At 45.6% G+C, this 25,386-nt stretch overlaps 1 pseudogene across 1 annotated transcript; it reads right to left on the reverse strand.

Moving 5' to 3' along the window:
• Positions 1 to 14,068: 14,068 nt before the first annotated feature.
• On the reverse strand, positions 14,069 to 15,795 carry LOC146197769 (cerebellin-4-like; annotated as a pseudogene). The gene is made up of 2 exons (XR_014705680.1): positions 15,603 to 15,795; positions 14,069 to 14,571 (listed from the first exon to the last, which is right to left on the reverse strand). The product of XR_014705680.1 is annotated as a cerebellin-4-like (transcript).
• Between the last annotated feature and the right edge of the window lie 9,591 nt (positions 15,796 to 25,386).

Consider the following 25,386-nt stretch of genomic DNA (forward strand, 5'->3'; position numbering starts at 1 on the left):
ATTGTTGTTAGTATTCTTCGCCTCTTTATATATAGGTATGAGTTGTCGGCACACAACCACGGCGGGCTTGTAACCAAGTTTTAGTGCCGAGAAAAAAAACAAAACACAACATATTCTTGTTCTGTGAATGGAACGATTACCATAGAAATGGCTGAGAAGGCTAAGAAGGTGTGTAAGATTTTTTAAGGACAAGTGTAATAGATTGGGCAGTGTTATATGGCACAAGAAGAAAAGTACAGACACAATCTGAAATGAAATGCCATCTTATGTGTTATTCAGTTTCCCCATTGGAGCAGTATAAGGTTAGAAGGATTGAAGTTTTCTGCACATTGTGCAGGACAGTCCTCATGATATTCTCATAAAAAAAATCGCACTGGAAGCCATAATAATAAAGAGTAAGAGTACCTGTAAGCAAGATCTCAGTAGAAAACCACCTGCACGAAAATGTATAAGGCTCCATGGATTCAGCTTTATCATGCGGCTCACAGAGCATAGTGAGAACCTTGGGGTGCAAATAGATGGCACAAGGCAAATGTTTACATCTGGCATGCCTTAAGCTGCATGCAGTAACCCTTCATGAGAGTGATGAATGCTGGTACTCTGGAGTATGACTCAAGGAGCAAAGATTTTAGGGATATTCATAGCAGAAATTAATGAGTGGAAGGTATGTAACACGGTCACACAAACACTTTCGATCCTCATTGAACTCGATCTGCATTCAACTCGTGCAATCGTGCCCGAGCCTGCTTGGATCGAAGCTGTTTCTGAGCGCTCTTGAGTTTTGAAGCACATCCGAGAGCGGGCGTCGCCACCCTCGATGTCACCTAACGCACACGAAGGAAGCTCCTCAGTGATCATTCAAAACGGCCGTGCAGCACCGGATGCTTCAATGCTTCCTGGAAACCTCAATGAGGATCGCAAGTGTTCGCGTCGCAGGGGTATAAGAAGGAGCAGGTAATTTCAGACTGAGTTTGATAAGAAATGGGCTGCTACCACAGTTCTTTCAAGTGAATTACAATGAAAAACCAAAGGTATATGCAGAAAATAGCATCTCATAAGCTTTTGTACTCTCAAGACAGGGAGTTTGCACATGTAAGCACTTCAGACGTCACGTGAAATCCTGTGAACAGCTGACCAGCGGCATTGTTTTGCAATATACATTTCCCTCATTGTCTTATGAACAGCCAAAAAAAAAAATGCTTTTCATAATGGCAATAACATGCACCTATTATTTACTGCTGATTTCCTGCTCTCATTGATTCATTTCTTTTTTTTTTATTTCTTAATTATTTCGTGGTTGAAATTGCACAAGTATTTGATTCGTTTGAAAAGCTCACTACACATATCTTTTATTCTGAATGCTGAAATAAAGTTCGATCTGTGTAGGTAGTCGCGTTTGTTCTTCCCCCTGTAGTGACCATGCATGCACGGCTTTTGCCCTGCAACGTGTCCATCATAAATATTGATTGTGGCTCGTGTGTACTGTGCCTGAAAACAGCCTTGTAGCGATGTGACCTTTCTGGAAACTATTTTGTAATAATGAAATGATCTCCACTGTCTGCTTTCTGATGTGACTACAGAAGCATCGGCCCCACTCAGTGACTTGATTCTTCATGAAGTATAGTTCCTCCTATATAAGCTCCTATGATAAGCTCCATAAAACCCCGGCCCTCAGTCACCAGCGGCTGCGGAACAACTGACCACGGCGGCGGTCAGACCTGTGACGCAGCAGGGGGTGCTAAGAAAGCCTGGCTCCGCTGGACAGGCCGCCATTGGAAACTGACCCTGGCAACGTTTAATGCTAGAACCCTAGCTAGTGAAGCTAGTTTAGCAGTGCTGTTAGAGGAACTAGAGGGCATGAAATGGGATGTCATAGGGCTTAGTGAGGTTAGGAGGCCGAATGAGGCATATACTGTACTGAAGGAAGGGCATGTACTGTGTTATCGAGGTTTACCAGAGAGGCGACAACTAGGAGTAGGTTTCCTTGTCAATAAGTATATAGCGGGTAATCGAGACGAATTCTATAGTATTAATGAGAGGGTTGCAGGCATCGTAATTAGGCTTAATAAGCGGTATAAACTGAAGGTTGTACAGGCCTATGCACCTACATGTAGTTATGATGACCAGGCAGTTGAAAGCTTCTATGAAGATGTAGAATCGGCAATGCGAAAAGTAAAGACGCAGTATACTGTACTAATGGGCGACTTTAATGCCAAGGTAGGGAAAAAACAGGCAGGAGGCAAGGCAGTAGGTGACTATGGCATTGGTTCTAGGAATAGCAGGGGGGAGTTACTAGTTGAGTTTGCAGAGCGCAATAACTTACGAATCATGAATACCTTCTTCAGCAAACGGAAGAACCGAAAATGGACATGGAAAAGTCCTAACGGAGAGACTAAAAATGAAATCGACTTCATAATGTGTTCAACCCCCGCCATTGTGCAGGATGTAGAGGTAATCGGGAAAGTTCGATGTAGTGACCACAGGATGGTGAGGTCCCGAATTAGCCTAAATCTGAAGAAGGAACGCAATAGATTAGTAAGAAAGAAACCCATCAACGAATTAGCGGTGAGGGGGAGGGCAGAAGAGTTCAGGATCTCGCTACAGAATAGGTATTCAGCTCTAACTGAGGATGGCGACATTACCCTAGAGGCAAGGAATAATAATTTCAGAGATATCATTACTGAGTGCGCGGTAGAAGTAGGCGGTAGGATAGTTAGAGAGGATACCGGTAAGCTGTCTAAGGAGACGAAAGATTTGATTAAGAAACGGCAGAGTATGAAAGCTTCCAATCCAACAGACCAGATCGAATTGGCCGAGATATCAAAGCTAATCAATAAGCGCAAGGTGGCCGATATAAGGAAGTATAACATGGAGAAAATTGAGCATGCAGTAAAGAACGGGGGAAGCCTTAAAGCGGTAAAGAAGAAATTGGGCATAGGCAAAAACCAGATGTATGCGATAAGGGACAAGGCGGGCAACGTCATCACTAATATGGAAAAGATAGTCAAAGTAGCCGAGGAGTTCTATACAGATCTCTACAGTAGCCAAAGTAGTCAGGACCGTAATGAGATTGGCGATAGGGAAAAACAGTCAGACGTTCCACCAGTGACGAAGGACGAGGTCAAGAAAGCACTAGAAACTATGAAAAGGGGGAAATCAGCTGGAGAGGATCGGATAACTACAGATTTGCTGAAGGACGGGGGGGATATCGTGCTAGAAAAACTGGCCACCCTGTATACGCAGTGCCTGGTGTCATCGACGGTACCGGAAGCATGGAAGAATGCAAACATTATCCTCATTCACAAGAAAGGGGACTCTAAGGACCTTAAAAATTACAGACCAATCAGCTTACTGTCTGTTACGTATAAGGTATTTACTAAGGTAATCGCTAATAGAATCAGGACAACCTTAGACTGCAATCAAGCAAAGGATCAAGCAGGGTTTCGGAAACGGTACTCTACTATCGATCATATACATGCCATCAATCAGGTGATAGAAAAATGCTCGGAATATAATCAGCCCTTATACATAGCATTCATTGATTACGAAAAAGCATTTGACTCAGTTGAAACCTCGGCGGTGATGCAGGCATTGCGAAATCAGGGGGTAGACGAGCCGTACGTGAAAGTGCTGGAAGATATATATAGTGGCTGCACAGCAACCATAGTTCTGCATAAAGAAAGTAACAAAATTCCCATAAAGAAAGGTGTTAGGCAAGGAGACACAATCTCCCCAGTACTATTCACAGCTTGTTTAGAGGAAGTATTCAGAGACTTGGAATGGGAGCAGTTAGGGATAAGGGTAGATGGAGAATACCTCAGTAATCTGCGATTTGCTGATGACATTGCCTTGCTAAGCAACTCGGGAGATGAACTGCAAATAATGATTGATGACCTAGACAGGAAAAGTAGAAAGGTAGGCTTGAAAATCAATATGCAGAAGACTAAGGTAATGTTCAACAGCCTCGGGAAGGAACAGGAGTTTACATTAGGTAGCGAAATACTGGAAGTAGTAGGCGAATATAACTACTTAGGACAGGTAGTAACCGCAGATCCGGACCATGAAAAGGAAATAACAAGAAGAATAAGATTGGGATGGAGCGCATTTGGCAAGCACTCGCAGATTATGACTAGCAGCTTACCGGTATCGCTCAAGAGGAAAGTATACAACAGTTGCATCTTGCCTGTACTCACCTATGGGGCTGAAACGTGGAGGCTAACCAAGAGAGTTCTACTTAAGTTGAGGACAACCCAGAGGGCTATGGAACGAAAAATGGTAGGGGTAACATTAAGAGATAGAAAGCGTGCAGAGTGGGTCAGAGAAATAACGCAAGTTAACGACATTCTAGTGGAAATTAAGAAGAAGAAATGGACATGGGCAGGACATGTAGTGCGAAGAGAGGATAACCGATGGTCGCTGAGGGTAACAAACTGGATTCCAAGGGAAGGAAAGCGTAGCAGGGGGCGGCAGAAAGTTAGGTGGGCGGATGAGATTAAGAAGTTCGCAGGGGTCAAGTGGATGCAGCTAGCACAGAACCGGGTTAAGTGGAGAGATATGGGAGAGGCCTTCGCCCTGCAGTGGGTATAATCAGGCTGATGATGATGATGATGATGATGATGAAGTATAGTTCTTGCAATTATAGCTAGATTATAGCAAGCCTGTCTTGTCTGTGCCACGTCTTGTTCTGATTAATCGTTATGTTGTGGGGGCTGGGCATCATGATGGTGTGCGGACAAAACTGTTAATTTTCTTGTCTCTCTGAAAAGGGTACATATCTATGATGGGTACCGAGGGTTTGGTGCTGAGCCAAAAACAAGAGGAGAGATTCATGCCCCAAAAGAGCACATGCCGTGTAATCAGCTTCTGTCGTTCTATCGTTAGCCCAACAGAGCAAGATGCCATCAACTGAATGGCTAAGAATGATGGTAAGGCCCATTATAAGACTGTAATGAATTGGGCAATATTATGATGCAGAATGAAAAAAAAATACAATCTGAAAGGAATTTTCAACTTGGCTAAACATTCTTCCTGTTGCAATGATACAACAATATACAGGTACTTGCACACTTTTACCAGGGCAAGGCCCTTGATCACACTGAGGGGAAGACAAATTCAAATAACGAGTTGCACTTGAGCAAGATGAATTTTCAAACAAGCTCCTTGAGACTAAACCGTTTAGGTTCGATAGTGTCAACCCTCTACAGCATGATAATTCGGATAGAATCCCGTCGCACAACCACATTACCTTGCATTGCCTTGAGCTGTATAAAGTGATGCTTCTTGAGAATGTTAAATGCTGCTGTTTAGTGTAGCAAGAAAATGGAAATTACTTGGTAAGAACCAAATGTTGAGGAGAACCAGAATGGGGAGGATAAACATTTATTTTCTGACTTCAAAGACCACTATACTGGTAACAGATGCGAGATGCTACAACTGGGGATATGCATATAACAGCTGAAGTTTGCTGCTACAGACAGGCAACATTCATTTTTTGTTCGATGTATAGCATGCAGAAATCTGGATAAAATATCCTTTGCTTTGTTGAATTTGCTGGCTTCAACCAGAGTAGTGCAGCATTACTATCCGGCAACACAAAAATCTTGAAATCTAAAAAAAAAAAGCCATGTCACACACACCTAAAATCACTGGAGTGCTTCTAAGTACTCCACAAATATGGTTGTCAATTGAAAATTCATGCAGTTGCATCAGCATGTAGCTAATTAGCAATCCCGGACTGACCGAAAGCTCAGTGCGCTTCACGACTCCGGAACATAGCCCCTTACAGCATGTTATGTGTCCTCTCAGACCTATGTACTTCTCTTTCCCTGTTGAGCTCAGTGGCTATTTTTATAAGGTCCCCCTAAATGAAGCTGTAACTGTATACACCCATTGCAAGGACCCCTTTGTATGGAAAATTCCACAGAGCCTGTCTCCACATGCAACACTGCACAAGTGTGAAGTGAGACTACAGTACAAGGCTGCATGCTTGAAGAAAACACAATTGTAATGAATAAGCAAGAGTAGTGCTTTGCCAACTTATCTGTTTATTCAATTTTTCGGGGTGGCGCAGTGGTTACGGCGCTCGACTACTGTTCCCAAAGACGCGGGGTCGAATCCCGGCCTCGGCGGCAGCTTTTCCATGGAGGCGAAAAGCAAGGCGCCCGTGTGCTGTGCGATGTCAGTGCACGTTAAAGAACCCCAGGTGGTCAAAATTTCCGGAGTCCTCCACTACGGCGTCTCTCATAGCCTGAGTTGCTTTGAGACGTTAAACCCCACAAACCAACCAACCAACCAACCAATTTGTGATAGAAAAGAACCCAGCAATATAGTCATCCACACTGCTCAAAGGCAAAACAGCATTGTCTGCTAGTCTACAAGGTGCGATCATCCCTATTATATGTTGTGCATACCAGTGTGTATCACTGCTGCATTACAACAGTACCCCCCCTCTCGTCTACTTGGGGACTATGGATTAAAGCAGACAGGATCTCCCAAGTGTGAAACTGCATGGACTAGTTTCTATCCAGCTTCAAGGGGAACAAAGTGGAAACGAAAAGCACAAAAACAAGGCGCACAAGAAGCAGTAGTGCTGGCCAATGTTATTCGACGCAGCCCAAAGGCCTGGAGAGTGAATGAAGGGAAATGACAATGGCAGAGAAGGAAATGAACATACTACAGCACAGGTAGGAACGAATCCGCAAAGCTTCACAGGAGTTTGTGCATGATCCTGGAAACATCTAAAAAGTAACATTGAAACAGAGACAAAAAAAATAAAATCAAGAATGCATATAGAAACCTACATGCATCTAACACGTGACAGGATGACGTATCATGCAGCATGAGCTCTTCAGGCGAGCAGAATCTGGTGAGGCGATCTAAACTAAGGGCTATTGAACCAGGCACAGACTAGAACCTTCCAGTGGCAGTGAAGCGAGGGTGCCATTACGCATTCAAGAAATAGTAACCCAGCATAACATGATCAATAAAACGGCACAAGAACACGATCACAGGAAAAGAAGAGGGATTGAAAGGCGCTCTTCCTTTCCATCTTCTTTTCCTGTGATCATGTCCTTGCGTCGCTCAAATGGTCAGTGTGAACCAACTAGCATTACAGCAAGTACTACAAGCATAAAATGGTCAGCACATATAGCATCCTAGTTGCATGTTTCCATTGCAAGGCAGATGCTGTTTGAATTACTAAATGGCACATATGGATGAGTTGCGAATTACTATTACATATGCATGCATCCTCTGGTAGGTATGTAAAGCCTCACTGGTCCATACATCTACATTCAATGCTTTTGTAGCGGCAGACTCCCTGACGAAGGATCCTGCAGCGGTTGACCAAAGCATGAAATGTGTTTTTTACGGTACACCTGCTGCTTGGTGATATTGTAAAATGACCCAGAAGCCTCCATATGTGCCTGTAAATACACAAAATTCAGTGAGATGAGCAATCCAAAACACAAAGCTACATTACATGGGTTTTTAAGCATACGTAGCATTGAGGAAAAAAAACACTGCCAGTTTCAGTTGATTAAGGAAATAAGTAAGTATACAAAATTCAACCATAATTTCAAACGGTTCGATGGTGGGCATAGCCAGCACTTTTTTAATCAGTCTCAAACAGGCCAGGTGATTCTAAACAGTCAATAAAAGCATTTTTTTTGGATTGACAAGATTATCCAGCAGCTTTCTCACTATATGCAATAATAATATTGACCTAGTAAACATCTTGCAGTTCAGTGCTGCTTTCCTTGCCTCTCTGTCTTAGCATTCGTTACTTGTTACACGAGCCACCGAGTATAAAACATCTGGGTTTGCAAGGCATTTAGCCTCCCGTGGCAAGGACTCCTAACATCCACACACACTCGCTTTCTTCCATTTTTCTTTTATTTGACAGTTCAGAGTTCCAAGCACAGTTTTCTTTATCAGAAGAGTATTGAATTCTCAGAGGGGATATTTTATTCGATATCACAAGGTGCAGTTTTGTCGTGACTCTTTTGGAGAACTGCACCGTGTTTACATGCCACTACAATTGGTTTCTGTTCTTGGAATTGTATTGAGGATCTGTGTATTCACTCCATGATGAAATTCATGTATGGGCTTGCAGGATAGTTATGTAAACAAAGCAAAGGACTCGGGTAGGTAAGTACACTAGTCATAGAAGTACAGTATTTCATGTTCACAGACAAGTCAAAATTCCACCAAGTCTGCATGCTGTCCTGGCAACTATGTGACATGCTATTACACTTGGTCACTGTTTTACAATTAGCCCCTAGACAGTTTTTCTCTACAAGTGGGTACCCTTAGCTGATGCAGGGCAGTGGGCGCTAAGTATTTCTTGATCCCAACTGACCGCTCCGGCCATGCACTATTACTCTGTCGTGAAGTGACGCGACTTTTCAGTGCGTATACTCTTAGCTGTATTGTTTTTAGGTATGAGAAACAGTGAAATAAAACTACAACAGAAGAATAAAACACTCATTCCACAAAAAACATTAAATATATACATATTTGTACTTAGAATAGTCATTTCATATCATGCAATGTTTCGAAAACTTTATGAACTCTTCCTCTGCAGCAGCACAATTGTGCCATAATTCTGGTTTATTTGTGCTCAGCACAAACTGTACAAATATTTCACTTGACATTTGACTGGTAGAGGCTGTCTCAATTGGTAACAATTATTTTCAGTACATGCCGCCGCTGAGTAGTTTGATCTGTGTTGCATGTTAACACTCAATCGTCGGATTTCATTTGCTACTTTCTGTGTCTGAAATGACAAAAGCAGTGCACACACATGAAACCTAGGAAGACAAAATGGCATAGGTCAAGAAAAGGAAGTGTATGCTGCACTTGACATGAAGGCTCTTATTAATATAGGCAGCACTGAGCACAGAGATGGAGAAAGTAGTATTACGTACTGGGGGGCATGCGAATTGTAGTTTTGCCAACCAAACTGATTATGAATAGCATAGTCTTGCTGCTGAATTAAATATGAATAGTGCTGAAAACCAAACTGAATACAAATAAACTAGTTGAGCAGCTATTTTAAATGTCTTTGAAGAAGTAAACACATTGAATTGTAGAGATAATTTGAACATGCACTGTTTGAATCATTTGCTATTGCATGGATACCATAACAAATGATTCCATGCACTTTTAAAGATTTGTTACTGTCATGAACCTCGACACATTTTCTGCGTCAAATGCATCTCATATGCAACACCACAACTGTACGTTGCAGCCAGAAATGAGGATTACGTGGCAAAATGTACGCCACTAAGAGATTGCTACCACCGGGGAGAACCGCATGGAAAACAGTGCTTCTGTACATGTTACGAATTATGTGCACTTTTGTTTATGCTTTGCAGTCTGTTTTCTCACAGTAAAACAGGCGTGTTGTAAAATGTGTTTAGGCTGTAGTTTCGGATGAAAACAATAAATGACCAGCTCCTGCATCTTTGCCGCGAGTGCTATACCGAAGTGAACGCGCGAACACAGGCAGGGTAGACACTTTACCTTACAATGTATACGTCCGGGAGTAGTTAAAAAATTCGTGCCGTCTTCTCCTCATACTAACATATACACACCAAGTAGACGGCGAAAGCAGGTGCCGCTGGGGCACGCGTGCGTCTACGCTGTTGCTGGATGATTGCATCGCCGGCGACTTAATCGCTCTACTAATTGTCACTTCATACTGTTTGTGCTGTATAGGCGGGGGCTCAATAACTCTACAGCTAGGGTGCAAATTAATTTGATAGCCGACGATCGAGAGCCACCGTGAAGAGGAAACGTTTCCCCAAACCAGCGCCGCAGCCGTCATATGCAGCGTTTGGACGTTCGAAGCAGCGCGCGCCGGGCGCGCCAATCAGAGCGCTGGAGAAATCCGCCACACAAAAGATGCCCAAAAGTGACCGTATAGCACCCTATGCGCCTCCCGTGACGAATGCGTCCGCCAGCTCGCGGAAGGCGGACGAGCGCAGCGCCTCTAAAAACGACCGTACGGGGGCCTTTAAAGAGAGAAAGGAGGCGGACAGAGTTGCCGCGCTGTGCTGCGAGAGAGAGAAGGCGCAGCAGCTGGTGGCGGCGACTACTCGCCTGCCAAGAAGCGAGGCAGAGAAAAATCTGTCTTGGGGAGTAGCGGTCAGTAGGGAAGAGCTAATTGAGGCCCAGAAAGCAGAATGTCTATGCCAGCGGGTGCTGACAGAGCTTGCGAGTAGTGCAGCTTGCACTGGAAACGCTGAGGGCAAGTACGACGCGTATCTGCTGGGCGATGATGGCTTAGTGCTCCGCTACATCCGTCAACTTGACGAGGAAGAGGCGCTTGCATCCCCCTTCCGAGTCGTGGTCCCGAGGAAGTTGCGGAAACGATTCCTCCAGTACTTCCATGACTCAGCGCTGGCAGGCCATGGCAGTGGCAGTAACACTTATGACAAGTTATGCCGTGTGGCTATGGAACGAAAAATGGTAGGGGTAACATTAAGAGATAGAAAGCGTGCAGAGTGGGTCAGAGCAATAACTCAAGTTACCGACATTCTAGTAGAAATTAAGAAGAAGAAATGGACATGGGCAGGACATGTAGTGCGAAGAGAGGATAACCGATGGTCGCTGAGGGTAACAAACTGGATTCCAAGGGAAGCAAAGCGTAGCAGGGGGCGGCAGAAAGTTAGGTGGGCGGATGAGATTAAGAAGTTCGCAGGGGTCAAGTGGATGCAGCTAGCACAGAACCGGGTTAAGTGGAGAAATATGGGAGAGGCCTTCGCCCTGCAGTGGGTATAATCAGGCTGATGATGGTGATGATGATGCCGTGTCGCGACCTGGCCAGGTATGAGAAAGGATGTGCTTGGTTACGCCCGTACATGTCCTGTTTGCCAGGTAGCCAAGCCTCGGGCGGGGAAACCCGCTGGCATTATGAAGCCGGTAGTTAGCAACTATCCGTGGCAAGTGGTCGCGTGCGATATCATGGGACCCCTCCCTCGCTCCGCGCGCGGACACTAATACATCCTGGTAATAACGGACCACTATTCCAACTGGGTTGAGGTTTTCCCCCTTAGGAAGCTTGTGTCAGAACGGATTTGGGAGAAACTGTTGGAGACATTCACTCGTTTCGGTTTCTCTTCCGACCTGATTACAGACAATGCTTCGTATTTCACAAGCAAAGTCTGTTTGTTCCTGTCCGGCGCTTCAAATCCGCCGCAGGAAAACGAGTCCCTACCACGCTCAGAGCAACATAACCGAGAGAGTGAATCGGAATGTTAAGAGTATGCTGGTCGCGACGACCGAGCAGCACAGAGATTGGGACGCACGGCTGTCCGAACTGGCTTTCGCCACTAGAACAACCGTGAACAGGTCGGTGGGTATGACACCTGCTTACTTGAATTTTGGGAAAGAAATCGCTTTTCCGCTAGAGAACGCCCTACTTGACGAGGCGGGGCCCGCGTCCCCTCCGCTTACGCAGTACGCGGCAAAGCTCCGCGAGCGCCTTGAGGCAGCGCAGCGCGCGGCTCGTGAAAACCTCGATGTCGCGCGCATGGAGCAAGCGGATCAGTACAACAAAGGTCGTCGTCGCGTCGTTTTCAACACGGGCGACTTGGTACTGAAAAGAACGCACCCGCTCAGTAACGCAGCGCGTGGTTTCGCCGCGTCGCTAGCGCACAAGTGGGTTGGACCGTTCGGTGTTACGGCACGGACTACGCCACTCACCTACCAGCTGCGGTTGTTGGCGAGCGGTGAAACCGCTGGTCCGGTGCAAGTCGCAGACCTGAAAGCTTATCACCTTCGCAAGGACGATAACTGCAAAGAGGGGGAAGCTCAAAGTGATGCAGCGATCTCCCCCAAAGTAAGGCATACAGGTAGCAACCCGGTTCGCAACCGATGCTATAACCTACGGCCAAGGTAGTGCACTACTTTGTCTAACGTCTTTGCTTCTTTCAGAATGCATTCTGATAAGATTTTGCAGCAGCCTGATGAACACCGTCGCTGGGGCGAGAAACCGCACCCAGCACATGGTTCAAGGAGAGCCAACTTAAACAGGGGGTACCCCCCTAGTTTGTAGTGATTTGTGGCCCATCATCGTGACCAGTGCGGCCATGCTGGCCGTCTTCAAAGAGGCTGGCTTTGGAGCCCGCTGCCCAGGCCTGGAGTACGGGCCTCAGGAAGCCAGGTGTGCCCGGGGCGGAAACGCCTGCTGCAAAAGGGTTTCGGTGCATCCAGCAAGGCGCCACGTGGAGAGGGGTCAGCGATGTAGAGTAGCAGCTCAGGGCCGCTGCCAGGCGTATCCATGGCCGAGCCCAGCTTCGCTGTGACCCCGAGGATGTGGCCGCTGCCGGAGAGGGACCAGCCGGAACAGTCCCGCCATGCCTGCTGCTTCTCCCGTCACACGGACCAGCTGAGAGGGCATCCCGCCAGATCCAGGCGACAAGCCTCCCTATTTTACGCCGACCCGGGCTCGGACATGGACATGGCCCGGCTGTTGGCGTAGCCCGGGTCGGACGCTGAGGGCGGGGGGGGGAGATGTGGGGCCCTGCGCCAGATATCCGTAAGGCCCGTGGCGCGCTGCGCATTTGAAGCCCGTGCCACTATCCTAATGCTCCCTGCGCGGTGCCTGTTTCCCTCTCCCCTCTCTTTCGGGAATAACCGGTCCTGCGCGAGGGAGCTATAAAGGAAGCCACGCGCCGCCGTCCCTCTCTTCTTCGCTCCAGCTCTCTTCGTTCCTGCTTCGCTCCTGGCGCTTCCCCACGGAAGACGACCCGCAGGCTGCAGCCCCCCGGACGACAACCCCGCACCGTCTTGGACGATCCCCTGGGAGATTAAAGATGTTTGTTAGACGGCCCGCTGTGTATTTGTCGTGCGCATCCCTCGGGCAGAGGAATCGCCCACAACTCATTAGGTCAAGGTCACGAGATTAGAGGTCAAACTTTTGTGTTAATCCTGGAGGTCGCCGTGTGACTTTGGGGCATAGTCATGTATGCCACTAAGGGGCCCGTGACCACTGTCAAGGTCACAGTCAAGATAATGAAATTTAGAGGTCAAACTTGTGTGTTAAGCCTGGTGGTCGCCATGCGACTTTGGGACATTGTCACATAGGCCAAGTGGCACGAGACCTTTGTCAAGGTGAAGGTCACGAGGTTTAGAGGTCAAACTTGGGTTAAGCCTGGTGGGGGGTTAAGACTTTGGGCATAGTCACGTAGGCCACCAAATGGCCCATGACCATTCTCAAGGTCAAGGTCACGTGAGGTGACCTTAGTGTGACGTGGAAGTAGAGGGCCGATACGTGTATAAATACGAGCCCCGGGCTCCTGCCTAGGTTGCAGCACTGCGTGCGATGGAGGAGGACGAGCACCTTGCTACAGTAGTGCGTCGGAAGGCGAAGAAGGTACGTCGCAATGAGGCCCTTAAAAGGCGGCATGCCGAATTAGAAACCGATGAAGAACGGGCTTTAAATTTAGAGAAACGCACAGTGTTTAATCCAAGCTTAACAATGAGCGTAGTCATGTATAACCCTCAAGGGTTAACCAACGTTAAACCACCAGCTAATGTTTCTTTTATGATTAAAAACGAAGCTCCTCAATTGACATGCTTTATTGGACATACCAGCTGCACGAGCAGTCCTGCATTGTGGCAGAATGAGGATTATGTAGGACTTGCTCATCACACTCTAGGCTGATTATGTATGTAACAGTTACCCGGTACGCGTGCTATTAAATTTTTTTTTGTGTGTGTAGTCATTTCATGCAACTGCAAAAACTCACAATTCATGACAATTTGTTCAGTCACTCGAATACCAACTCTGCGCAGTAATTCTCCCTACAGCTCGCAATCGGTCACGTCGGTTTGACAGATCATCCTATAATTTTGAGTGAACTAGACGTAAAGGCAAATGCATCTTTTAGTGGGCCTGCTCTGATTTACGTCTCCCAGGACATTTTCTTATTTTCAAGAAACCTAGATAATTTAAAGAAAGCAGCAACAATTTTTATTTCGGTAAATAGGATAGCCAGATGCATACTATAGTATACATAATAACCGCCTCAGGCAATGGTGCTATTGAAGTGGACATGAGAAATACACTGCATAATTCTTGCAGGCTCTGCTTATGCGTAGAAGGTACGAAACTCGGTGTTAGTGCAATGGCAGCTGATGTGGTGCTTTGAAGGACACGTATGGCGATGATTCACCAATGTCCGTGGTATTCTGGTGGACCTTAATGCGAGACATGCGTACGAAGGTGTCGTCGTTCGAGTCCGGCGGCGGGAACAGCCCCTTTGTAGCGTCTTGGGGATTGCGGCCCATGAGCATCTCACTCTCGACGAGAAATCCAGGGAACGAAGTGAACGCCCTGCGGGAGGTTGTAGACTCATGGAGCGTTCCGTCTTCCAGGTACAGGTAGACGAGGTCGTTGTGTGCCAGGTACAGCACTGCCCGCTCGAAGCCCAGCTGAAGCCGTTGTCGCTGGTGAAGGCCGTCACCACAGGCACGCGGTTTCGGCGCAGGGAGATGCGGCAGGATTCACGTCTGGGTGCCATGGCGGTAAAGGAGAAGTGGTACAGTCCGGGTAGCGAGCAACTGCAGAATAGATGAGGCGGGTGACATGACAATTTACCCTTCCGTGAGAGAAGCCCTCTGCCATCCCTGAAACTGCCTGGCGTCCTACACAAACGAACATTATGATCACGTGATCGCGTTAGCTTAATCTCAATTGAACAAGAGCTTATGCACATTCTGTCCGATGTGTTAACCGTTATGAATGCTACGTATCGAACTGTTCCCCTCTCCGAGTCACCTCTGGGCCGAGTAAACCTACCTTGGTAGTAACGTTTGAGCTTTGAACGGAAGTAAGTTGAACAGCAAGAAGCAACAAAAATAACTGTGTAATGAACGCCGTCGTGCACATTAAGATGTGCATTTTATTACAGTGCGAGGCTTCTTATCGAGGCTGCAGATGAACGAATGTCGTTTCAGTGATTTCTACTCGGCTGTACAAGATAGAGAATACTTTTTGTTGAGCAAAAAATGTCCAACTTTGTGTGTGCGACAAGCGCGCGCTAATATATGTGCGATTCAAGTTAGAAAATTGTTGCTGGAATTATTCTCACAAAGTAGCTTGTAAATAAAGCTGCACAGATGAGCGGCACGCTATTAGGGGCGATAATCCTTGCTTAGAAATGTCAGTAGCGGGGCTCTCTTTTCGGTCATAAAAATTATGAAGCTTCAGCGTATCTGCAAACATTTTCATTTTGTTTCCTCTCGGAAGTGTCGGTGCCCGAATACCAAAATGCGGCTCCATATGCTAGTCCGGTCATATAAAAGCCGGCCGTCCTACAGTACACAACGAAGGAACGACAAAGTTCGTGCGTCGGCGCTCGTGGTGCAGCGGGCAGCCGCATAAGTAGCTTCGTTGTGAATCTAGGCGAGCTATATATTTTCACCAAGCAGTCGGATACTCGTTTAATGCGCTCATCGCAGGCGTCGCCGTAGACCAACCAGACGCGCTGCTGCCTCCTCCATTCGACTTGCACATAATAGCGAGAGCTATCAGCTGCGTAAAAAGCGAATGCGACACGATTGCACCTACTTAATGAGATAGTCTCACTGACCGGAAAGCGCCGAGGTCCTTGGTGATGTCCGCTTGCACGTTGGTGGGAACCTGGTTGAAGCGGATGTATTTGCCATCCGCGTATCCCTGAGTCATGGTGAAGCCTGCTGCGGCGCTGGCTCCTTGCAGCACGAAGAGAACAAGCAGCAGCCAGCAGACCGAGGCAACGATTTCGTGAACTGAAGACATCGCAAGTCGACACCTGCGGAAAAGAAGTATATTTGTGTTTAACATTCAGGCTGTTTACGGTGTCCTTTAATATCTGAGAGGGTGATAGGAGGGGGGGGGGTATAGTGTTGGTGTTAAAAACTGAAGCAATGTTTGTTTGGGGCTGGAGGTTGGGAATTTAACGTGGTCCGAAGCCCGGCAATGCAGAATTTAATTACAGAAGAGCGTAGCACGAAAATGTATGCGACTGCTACAATAGTTACACTATAACGCTGCAGCTGCACTACCTATCTGCTGTTCCCGGCAGACCACTCCGCCCTCTACCCCTTCTGATCACCCTCAGTATTTGCTATATGTAGAAGTTCTCTCTCGCCTCACAGGTTTTCTGTTGGAAATATTTTGGACACCCTCCTTTATCAAATCGTCAAACGCTAGGTTAACATTCAGGACGGCATTCCACGACATAAATTTTATGTCACCCCCTTAAGAGAAGGACTCAAAAATAAACCAATTATTCTTCCTCCTCTGCTGGAACCAGTTATCCAGTTGTCTTCAGGATAATGGAAAGTCCGAGTCAGCTAAGTCGCACACAGACACGCGAAACGTTGATCGTAGCTTAACGGAATGTCTCATTCGTCATCACATTATCATAGTAATCAGCACAGCAGTACTATACCCACTGCGGGGCGATGGGCTCTTCAATAACGGTCCAATTAACTCGGTCCTGTGATAGCTGCCTCCACTTGACCCCTGCAAACTTCATAACCTTATCCGTCCACCGAACTTTCTGTCGCCTCATGTATACGCTTTCCCTTCCCTTGGAATCCGATTTGTAACTATGAGCAACCATCGGTTATCCGCTCTCCGCCCTAAATGTCCTGCCCATGCCCATTTTTTTTTCTTGATTTCGAATAAAATATCGTTAACTCGAGTTATTTTTCTGGCACACTCTGCGCTTCCTATCGCTCAACTTTACACCTTTCATTTTCCGTTCCATAGATTATCCTCAACTTAAATCCCTTTCGTTAGCTTCCACGTTTCAGCCCCATAAATGAGTACCGCTAAGATGCAACTGTTACATATTTCCTCTGAAACGATACCGGTAAGCTGCTAGTCATAATCTGCGAGTACTTTACAAACGCATTGAAAAAGGGTAGACAATTGGGCGATTTGGTATCGATTCATATTGGAAGGGCACAGCGCAAAAAGACACGGGACGTCTTCTTCCTTTCGTCCCGTGTCTTCTTTGCGCTGTGCCTTTCTAATATGAAACTTTACAAATGCGCTCCCTTCCAATCTTATCCTCTTAGTCATTTTCCATTCTTGGTCCGCATCTGCTGGTGCTATCTGCCCTAAGCAGACATAATTGCCTATCACATCCAGTGCTTCGCTACCTCTTGTGAACTTTTGTTCTTTTCCCGGGCTGTTGAGTATTATTTTAAAGTTCTGCATATTAATTTTTATTCTACCTTTCTGATTTTCTTGTCTAGGTCATTAATCATTCTTTCTAACTCGTCCCTTGAGCTATTCAGCCAGGTAATGTCATCAGCGAATCGCAGTTTAATATATTCTCCATCAGACCTGATCCCTAACTGCTCTCATTCGATATCTCTGAATACTTCCTTAAGAAAGTTGTGAATAGCACTGGGGAGATAGCGTCTCCTTGCCGAACACCTTTCTTTATTGGATTTTATTACCTGCTTTATCAATCAATTAATTAATCAATCAATCAATCAGCCTTTTATTTTTTCTATATTAGAGAAGGAGACAGGACTAAAAGCTCGGAAGCTTAACAGAGGTCCTGCCCCCTTTTTTACATTGGCATTGCATCAGACAAGCGGCAATAAATTCTGTGCTATACATTATAGCACAAAGGAAGATAACACACCTTGAAAAAGAAGCTAAAGCTACCAACACAAAAATACATGCAGCGTCATCACACAAACTTGTTGCTATGGTTGCTGTGCGGTCACTATATAAATATCTTCACGCCGCGGTGGTGCAGAGGTAGAAGAATCGCCTCGGTGCATGAGGAAACCGGTTCGAATCTCGGTGCCGGGAAATTTTCTACCGGGTTAAAAAAAGAAACCTGCGTATTGAAGGAATTACATAAACATGTTTGGGAATGATATTGTTACGTGGTGGCATGACAAGCGATGGAACACGGCAATAGAACAGAAACAGAACGACGTGATGATATGACGATGAAATATGCTTTAACGGCCAGCGGGCCTGGCGCGAGCGCTCCGCCCCGCGCCACTGCCCGCTTCGTCATGTTCGTAGCAATACCCGGGGCCACCGAGCGATCGTCCCGATTGATTGCTACAAATCCATTGCATGAAGTGAAGATGAACACAAACACAGAATTAGGACATGAAACTCTGAACACCACAATGAATGTGAAGATGGGATGAACATTTGCAGCGGAGCATCAAGTCTAATCTTCACCGTTTGCCGAAGGCCAAGGCTCATGGACACACCGAACGGCTTGGGCGGGGGTGCTGTCTTCGCTCGAGTGGTCGTGAGGTCGCTTCGTCGTGGGGTCGGTTAGGTCGGCTTTGGGCTCTTCCTGGCCGTCATGTGTTGTGGTCAGGGCTGGGGACGGGGCTTGGGAGAGCGGCTGGTCGGGTCTGAGCACAAAGGGCTGGGACAAGCTGGGCGGCGATCTCGACGGGCTCTCGGCCGATGGACCCGGCGTACGGTTGGCTTCGACGGTGCAAGGCGACGATGGGGATGAACCGCACCTCCAACCAAATGTTAGGTGGTGGCATGACAAGCTATGGAACACGGCGATAGAACAGAAACAGAACGACGTGATGACATGACAATGAAATATGCTTTAATGGCCAGCGGGCCTGGCGCGAGCGCTCCACGTAACAATATGTTGCCAGTGAGTACCTCTGGAAACGCATGCCTACACTATAACAGGATTTGGTCATCCGGATGTAGCGATTGGCCGCAACCTCCTACAATAATCACCCGGCACTTAGTCCCCAGCGGCGGCGGGGTAACTGTGCCGCGGAGGGCGCTGTAAAACTCTGGCTCCGCACTGGCCCCCATTGAAAAGTAGCCCTGACAGTGTTTAACTCTATAACCCTTCTTAGTGAGGCTAGTTTAGCGGTGCGATTAGATGAACTAGCGGGCATGAAATCAAATATAGTGGGCTGATTGAGGCCTTGAGGCCAAATGAGGCGCATACTGTACCAAAGGATGGGCATGCATTCTGTTATCGAGATTTACCGAAGAGTTTAGAACTAGGAATGTCTGACTTACCTAATATCTATTGCGTACTTGATTTACGCACAAAACATTATGCATTTTGCTACAACCTCCACAATGAATGGTACACAGGCGCACCATAGCCATATGAATACAAGTTCAATGGCTTTTGCTACAACCTCCACAATGGGTGATGATACACAGCCCCATCATGGCCATATCAATACAAATCCATTCTGTGCTTAAAGTTCGTGAAAAAAAAATTGCATATCTCGTTAGCATCTCGTTTAATAGAGACTTTTAGTATAGGGTACGGACGCTTTCGTACGATAAACGCTAACAAATTATGGGACGTTACTCCGTGTGTTGCATCGGCGCCTTTAGTTAGCCGTACGAAAGCGCGAACGCTAACTACACTCTAAAAAAAATGAGTGTAAAAGGAGGGTAACTTCGGGATTTATGCTATCTGAAACCGCATGGTTTAAATATACCCTGCGCAATCACCCGCACGGAAGTCGTTAGTCTCTCTCGCATGACTTTACACCATTTCGTCCCTGCAGCTTAAGCAAAAAAAAGTTTGCCGCTTGTTTCTTCTTTTTTTTTTTTATGATGGTAACCGGTTTCAAGCTGGGTGCGGCTGTGTTTCTACTTCCCGTCCGATGTCCTTTCAAGAGCTACCACAAAAGGACCCCCCGTTTTTCCCTGGAGGAGGTGGGGGATCGTCGAAAGTTGGGAGCATCTTATCTTACAAAAAGCGGTGCCTCCCCCCTCCCCCCCCCCCGACACCCCTTGTCCCGTCTTTTGACTCCTACGCTAGCTTGACCGTGGAGGGAGCAAGGCCGAACTCAGAACAAGGGCGGACAGACAAGTGTGTAGGCTGCAAAACAGGGAGAAAGGGGAGGTGAGGGGGGAGTGGTGGTGAGGCGAGAAGCGAAGCAGTTGCTTTTTAGTTTTGTTGTTTTTATTCTCAACGCAGCGTCACGTGTTCGTAGTTGCTTGAGCCTGCCTGCGTTCCCTGCGACTCTGCGAGTCCGAGAAGACGAAGACGGCGATTGTCGCACGAGTCAGCGTTCGTGCTCTTTGTCGTTGGTACTCATCTGTGTTTTTAGAAAAGTTCGGTTGCTCTCAGCGATTATTTCATCGAGTGCGCTTATCGATGCCTCACTATGAAACGACTTCGTGAAAGTGTGAACTTCGGAATGAAACGGCGGATGGCTGGTCGTAGCGGTGGTGGTGTTCCAACGGATCCTTGGCGCCAAATTTCAGCCGCGCATGTAAGTGACGTTTTACATTTCGTTTTACGTGTTTTTCTCTGCTATTTAACTTGGCCTGAACATGTTTTGTTATTGCTTACGTCCGCGACGCTGCTTGTTTGTCTGTGAAACGGCCTCTGAGCACGACGTTTTGGATCCCAACCTGAGCATACCACTCCCTCAGTTCAGACTGGAGGAGCGGCGCATCCCAAAATTTTCAGATGGTCACGACCTTTTTGCGGGATGTTAATGGTGCATTTTTAGTCGTCTACGACGCTCACAAGCATATCCCGCGGTCGAAAGTATGCGTCGACGAGCGCTAATGCAGTCCCGGTGATACGCATTGACGTGTTTGCATGCCGCATTATTTTTGCTCGCTGCCTACAATCGGTTTTGATCGTCTGTTGTTGCTGCTTTACGGGAACGTTGCCATAAATGCGGGAGACCATGCAGGGTGATGGGTTAAGTTTACGGTTCTTTTGCCAGCAACCTGTACGTTCGAAGGCAGCGCGCTTGATATCCTAAAGTCACGCTTTCAGAACGCCGATTAACCCCGCAGTTTTGAGCTGATGGCGTCGAGACCAGAGGTGGGACCGAGCCGATTCGTGTACATGTATACTGTCGCAGTGACGCAATGTGCAGGAAAGACATTTCTCACGCTTTTTTTTCTTTTTTTTTTTTCGCTGCAGGCTCAAGTCCGTCTCGTCTGCGCAAGAACGTAGACTGTCGTTTCTTCAAAGAATTTGAAACTGGTCTCTGCTATCCGTGCTGGTAAGTCCAAAGCATTGTTTCCGTCCAGAAAGGGGCGTTTAAATTGACACGCGCACTTTTGTGGCACATATTGCTGATCACTGACATCTGCCTCAATGTATACTGCTTGGGATTCTCGTCGGAGAATATTTATGTCGCGTGCCATGTGTGTGTCTCCTTGCGTGTTGCCATTTTCGCTCATGCCGTGCAATATGGTGCACGCCCAGACAGTGACTTATCAATTGAGTTTCATTGTGTTTGAGGGCGTGTGCGAGTAAATGTTGTTATTTAACTTGCTGATCACTTATGTTAAGAACTGATAATAAATATTGGACTCGATCAAATCACTTAACAAGTGAAAAATCTGGGTTAGCTGGTGATCAGATGTCTTCAGCATTGAAGCAAACCATGTGTCACCCCTTCTCTGCTTTAAGACTGACTTTCTTTTTGTAATCGGTACATAAAAAGACCAGCGCAAAAAAAAAATAATTACGGGGACAAAGGAACAAAAAATGACAGGAGGGGCACTGAAATACGTTTTGTGTTCCTTTGTACCTGTTTTCTTTTTTTTTTCTTTTTTTTCGCTGGTCTTTTAGGGTGTACGTATGAACCAACTGGCCCGAACAGCTATTTTGATTAAATGTGCTAATTTTCGTTAGTGAGCTAAGGAAAATTTTTATATCACTAATATTTTTCATTTGGGGATTTGCTATAGTTTCTACTCAGCTATTTCCATTCTGAACTTTTCAGCCTCCTGACCCATAGAAAGGAGGCTATGCCTGACCAATAACAACACATTCTTTTCCTTCTGTAGTTTCTGTTGTCAGACATTGTGTTATGCTCATTACTACAATTCACTGGTACTGAGACATTCCCTCATTGAAGTTAATGTGTATTGTCATTGTGCTAGCAGTTTGTCATAAACCTGCTATTCTAGTTTATTTAAGCAGTTATTTCGACTGTAAAGAGGTGGCAGATATTGTTACAGATATATCTAGGAACAGGAGTTGTAGCTTTTAAGCTCATTGTCAAAATATTTGAGTCATTGTTTTGGCATGTGTGGTGCCATTATTTTTTGTACTATAGTTATGTATGTACTAGTTACGAGTATCATGCTAATGTTATGAATGATACCTTTGCTGCAGCGTACCTGCCAGTAGGAGGAATACGGTGTAGAAGTGCTGTTACTCCTGCTTCTAAAGATCAACCTGCTTTCTTCAGCGCTGGACGACTACTTACGGCAAGATTTGTGTGGTATGTATTTTTCGACATAGCTGTGGCATTGTGGTCTGTTCATTGTTGCTTTATGTCTATCAAAGAGCATATTTTTCTATGCTGAGGAGCAATAGCCCTGGCATTACATTGATTTTGGAACCATTCAGTGCTATTGAGCAAGTTAGCAAGGGAGGAATTTTTTCAGTATGTAATCGATCTGAACATGTTGACTTCTTTTTATTGAGTGAGCTGTTAATGTATGCCTCTTTTCTTTTTTTCTTCAAAACCTAATATTTAAATTGTTTGCACTTGGTTCTCAGCAGTAAGGTTATGTTCTCTGATGGGTGTAATTTTCAACAACTCACATGCTCTTATGTTGCTAGGTATGTCCACAATAGAATGAAACTAAAAATGAAGTACTGCAGGTGATATGTAATGGATGGTATTTTAGCACTTTCAGCTTTATTGTTTCTTTTGTGTTCTTTATATTGTTTTGTGCCATTTGTACTCAGCGTATTTTCCTTGTGTTCCACCACTACCATTTAACAAATATATATATATATATATATATATATATATATATATATATATATATATATATATATATATGCCCCCACCCCTTATGTCATGTCTATGGGCCTATAAAGGGAGAATGAATGAAATAAAATTTGCAGTACAATTAGAACTGGATTGTGCAGCACAGTGGACATGTCTGTGGTAGAGGATAATGGTTGAATGGCTAATCAACCAAAATAGACTTAACTTTTGCAATTTAATTTTAGGGGACAGTATTATATACCAGAAATGAGGGTCCCCAATATTATAGGTGAGCCCAGTTCTTAAATTTTCTGGAAGAGCAATGTAGTTCAGAATATTGAACAAGGAAAGGCATATTTGAAAACTATTGTCTTGCTTTCCCACATTGCATGTAAAAAATGTTGCTGCACTTGGTATTGTTGCCAGAATCATGTTAGCTTCTTCTGCATCATCATCATGTTAGCTTCTTCTGCGAGCCAAATCAGTAACCTCGAATCCAGAGTAGACGATGCCGAAAACCGGTCGCGCCGTAACAACCTGCTATTTTATGGCTTACCTGATACTAGCTCAAAGGAAACGTCCTCTGAGTCTGAAGAACTGGTCACCCGCCTTTGCAGTGAAAATTTGGACATCACCATAGACCCAAAAGAAATAGAAAGAGCACATCGTCTTGGCCGTCACTCAAGTGAACGATGTCGACCCATTATCGTTAAATTCACTTTCCATAAGACAAAAGAATCCATCCTAAAAAACGCCCGGAAACTAAAAGACACCGACTACAGCATAAGAGAAGACTTTTCACATTCTGTCCGTAAGGCACGCAAACATTTACTACGTTTCGCGAAAGAAACATCTGATAAGTACACACTGCGCTTTAAAACACTGTACATAGGCCCCAAGCAGTATATATTCGACGACTTGACGGAAACGGTAAAAGAAGTGCCATAGCAATCACACTCTGCTCGCTCTAAAGCAACTCCCCGACAGCACACCCCCCGAACTAATCTTACCTTATCTGCAGTATTTACTAACATACGAAGCTTTTTACCGAAACGGGAAATCGTATCTAGTCTTGTCTTATCAACCAACAGCACCCTTCTCATTCTTACAGAAACGTGGTTAACAGACAATATCAGTGATACCGAAATTTTAGCTGCGCTGCCCAACTTTAAAGTTTACCGTAAAGACCGGGAAATAGCCCGTGGCGGTGGCGTGCTCATAGCCGTACATCAGCAGTTTTCAGCATCCTTAATCAATGTAGATTCTAACTTAGAGCTGCTATGGCTGCTCTGCCACGCTGCCCCCCGAACTGTGCTGGTAGGAGTCTGTTACAGGCCACCGCAAAATGATCCGGACTTTTCCTACAAACTAAACAATGTGCTGAGTGAACTGACATCATCGTATCCTAACGCAGATATTGTTCTTTTTGGTGATTTCAATTTTCCCACTATTGACTGGCGTAACTACACCTCCATGACAAATTCTTCAGAAGCAAAAAATTTTGTCGAGGTCTGTCTTAACTTCAACCTTACCCAGCTAATATTAGAGCCAACGCGCATTGCGCAGAATTCCGCCAACACTCTAGATCTGATATTAACCAACAGCCCTGATAGCGCAACAAGTATTACATACCTAAGGGAAATAAGTGATCATAAAGTCATTCATGCTACCTTCAGTTTTACACCCATGCTTCGTCAAGTTTCCAGGAAAACAATTCGTCTTTATGAAAGAGGTGATTTTCAAGCAATAAATGAAGAACTAACTGCTTTTTTTACAACTTATGAAACCGATTTCCACACAAAGTCTCTTAACGAAAATTGGACTATTTTCAGGGACAAAGTTCACGAACTAACAAACAAGTACATTTCGGTAGCTAGTTTCCGTGCTAACCAGCAAAAACCGTGGTTTACTACGGCCCTGAAACGCCTGGAAAACAAGAAAAAGCGTCACTATCGGGCAGCAAAGCGGAACCCAAGCCAAGCATCATGGGAAAAGTACTACACTGCCGAAGCTGATTACCTTGCTGCTATCCGCAACGCAAAACACGCCTTTTTCCACTCTGACTTGCCAAAAATGCTAATACACAACCCTAAAAAATTCTGGCACGTAGTAAACCCGAAGGATACACGTACAATTATTCTTACTAACGATATGGGTCAAACCATCAGCGATTGTGAATGTGCTGACATTTTCAATAGAGCCTTTTCAACTGTTTTTGCGAAAGAGTGTGATTTACCTGCTAACGCCTTCATAAGTTCCTTCACAGCGTCAACCATGGATCCAGTTTCTTTCTTCGCAGATGGTATATCATCTCGTATCGAAAACATCAAGCTAACGTCATCAGCCGGGATCGATGAAATTAACTCGAAATTTCTGAAAAATACTAAGCACATTTCCGCGGCCTACTTATCCCTATTGTACTCTCAGCCTCTCTCTTCAGGTAACATACCGCATGACTGGAAAGTGGGAAAGGTCGTCCCAATCTTCAAGTCCGGTAACAAAAACTCGCCCTTAAATTATCGACCCATTTCCCTAACAAGCATTCCTTGTAAAATCATGGAGCATGTAATTTATTCTCAAGTCACGAACTTTCTCGATTCCAACAATTTCTTTAATTCATCACAACATGGCTTCCGTAAAAAC

This window comes from Amblyomma maculatum, chromosome 3, assembly GCF_055883805.1.
Source record: "Amblyomma maculatum isolate TAMU_Amacu chromosome 3, ASM5588380v1, whole genome shotgun sequence".
NCBI lineage: Eukaryota > Metazoa > Arthropoda > Arachnida > Ixodida > Ixodidae > Amblyomma > Amblyomma maculatum.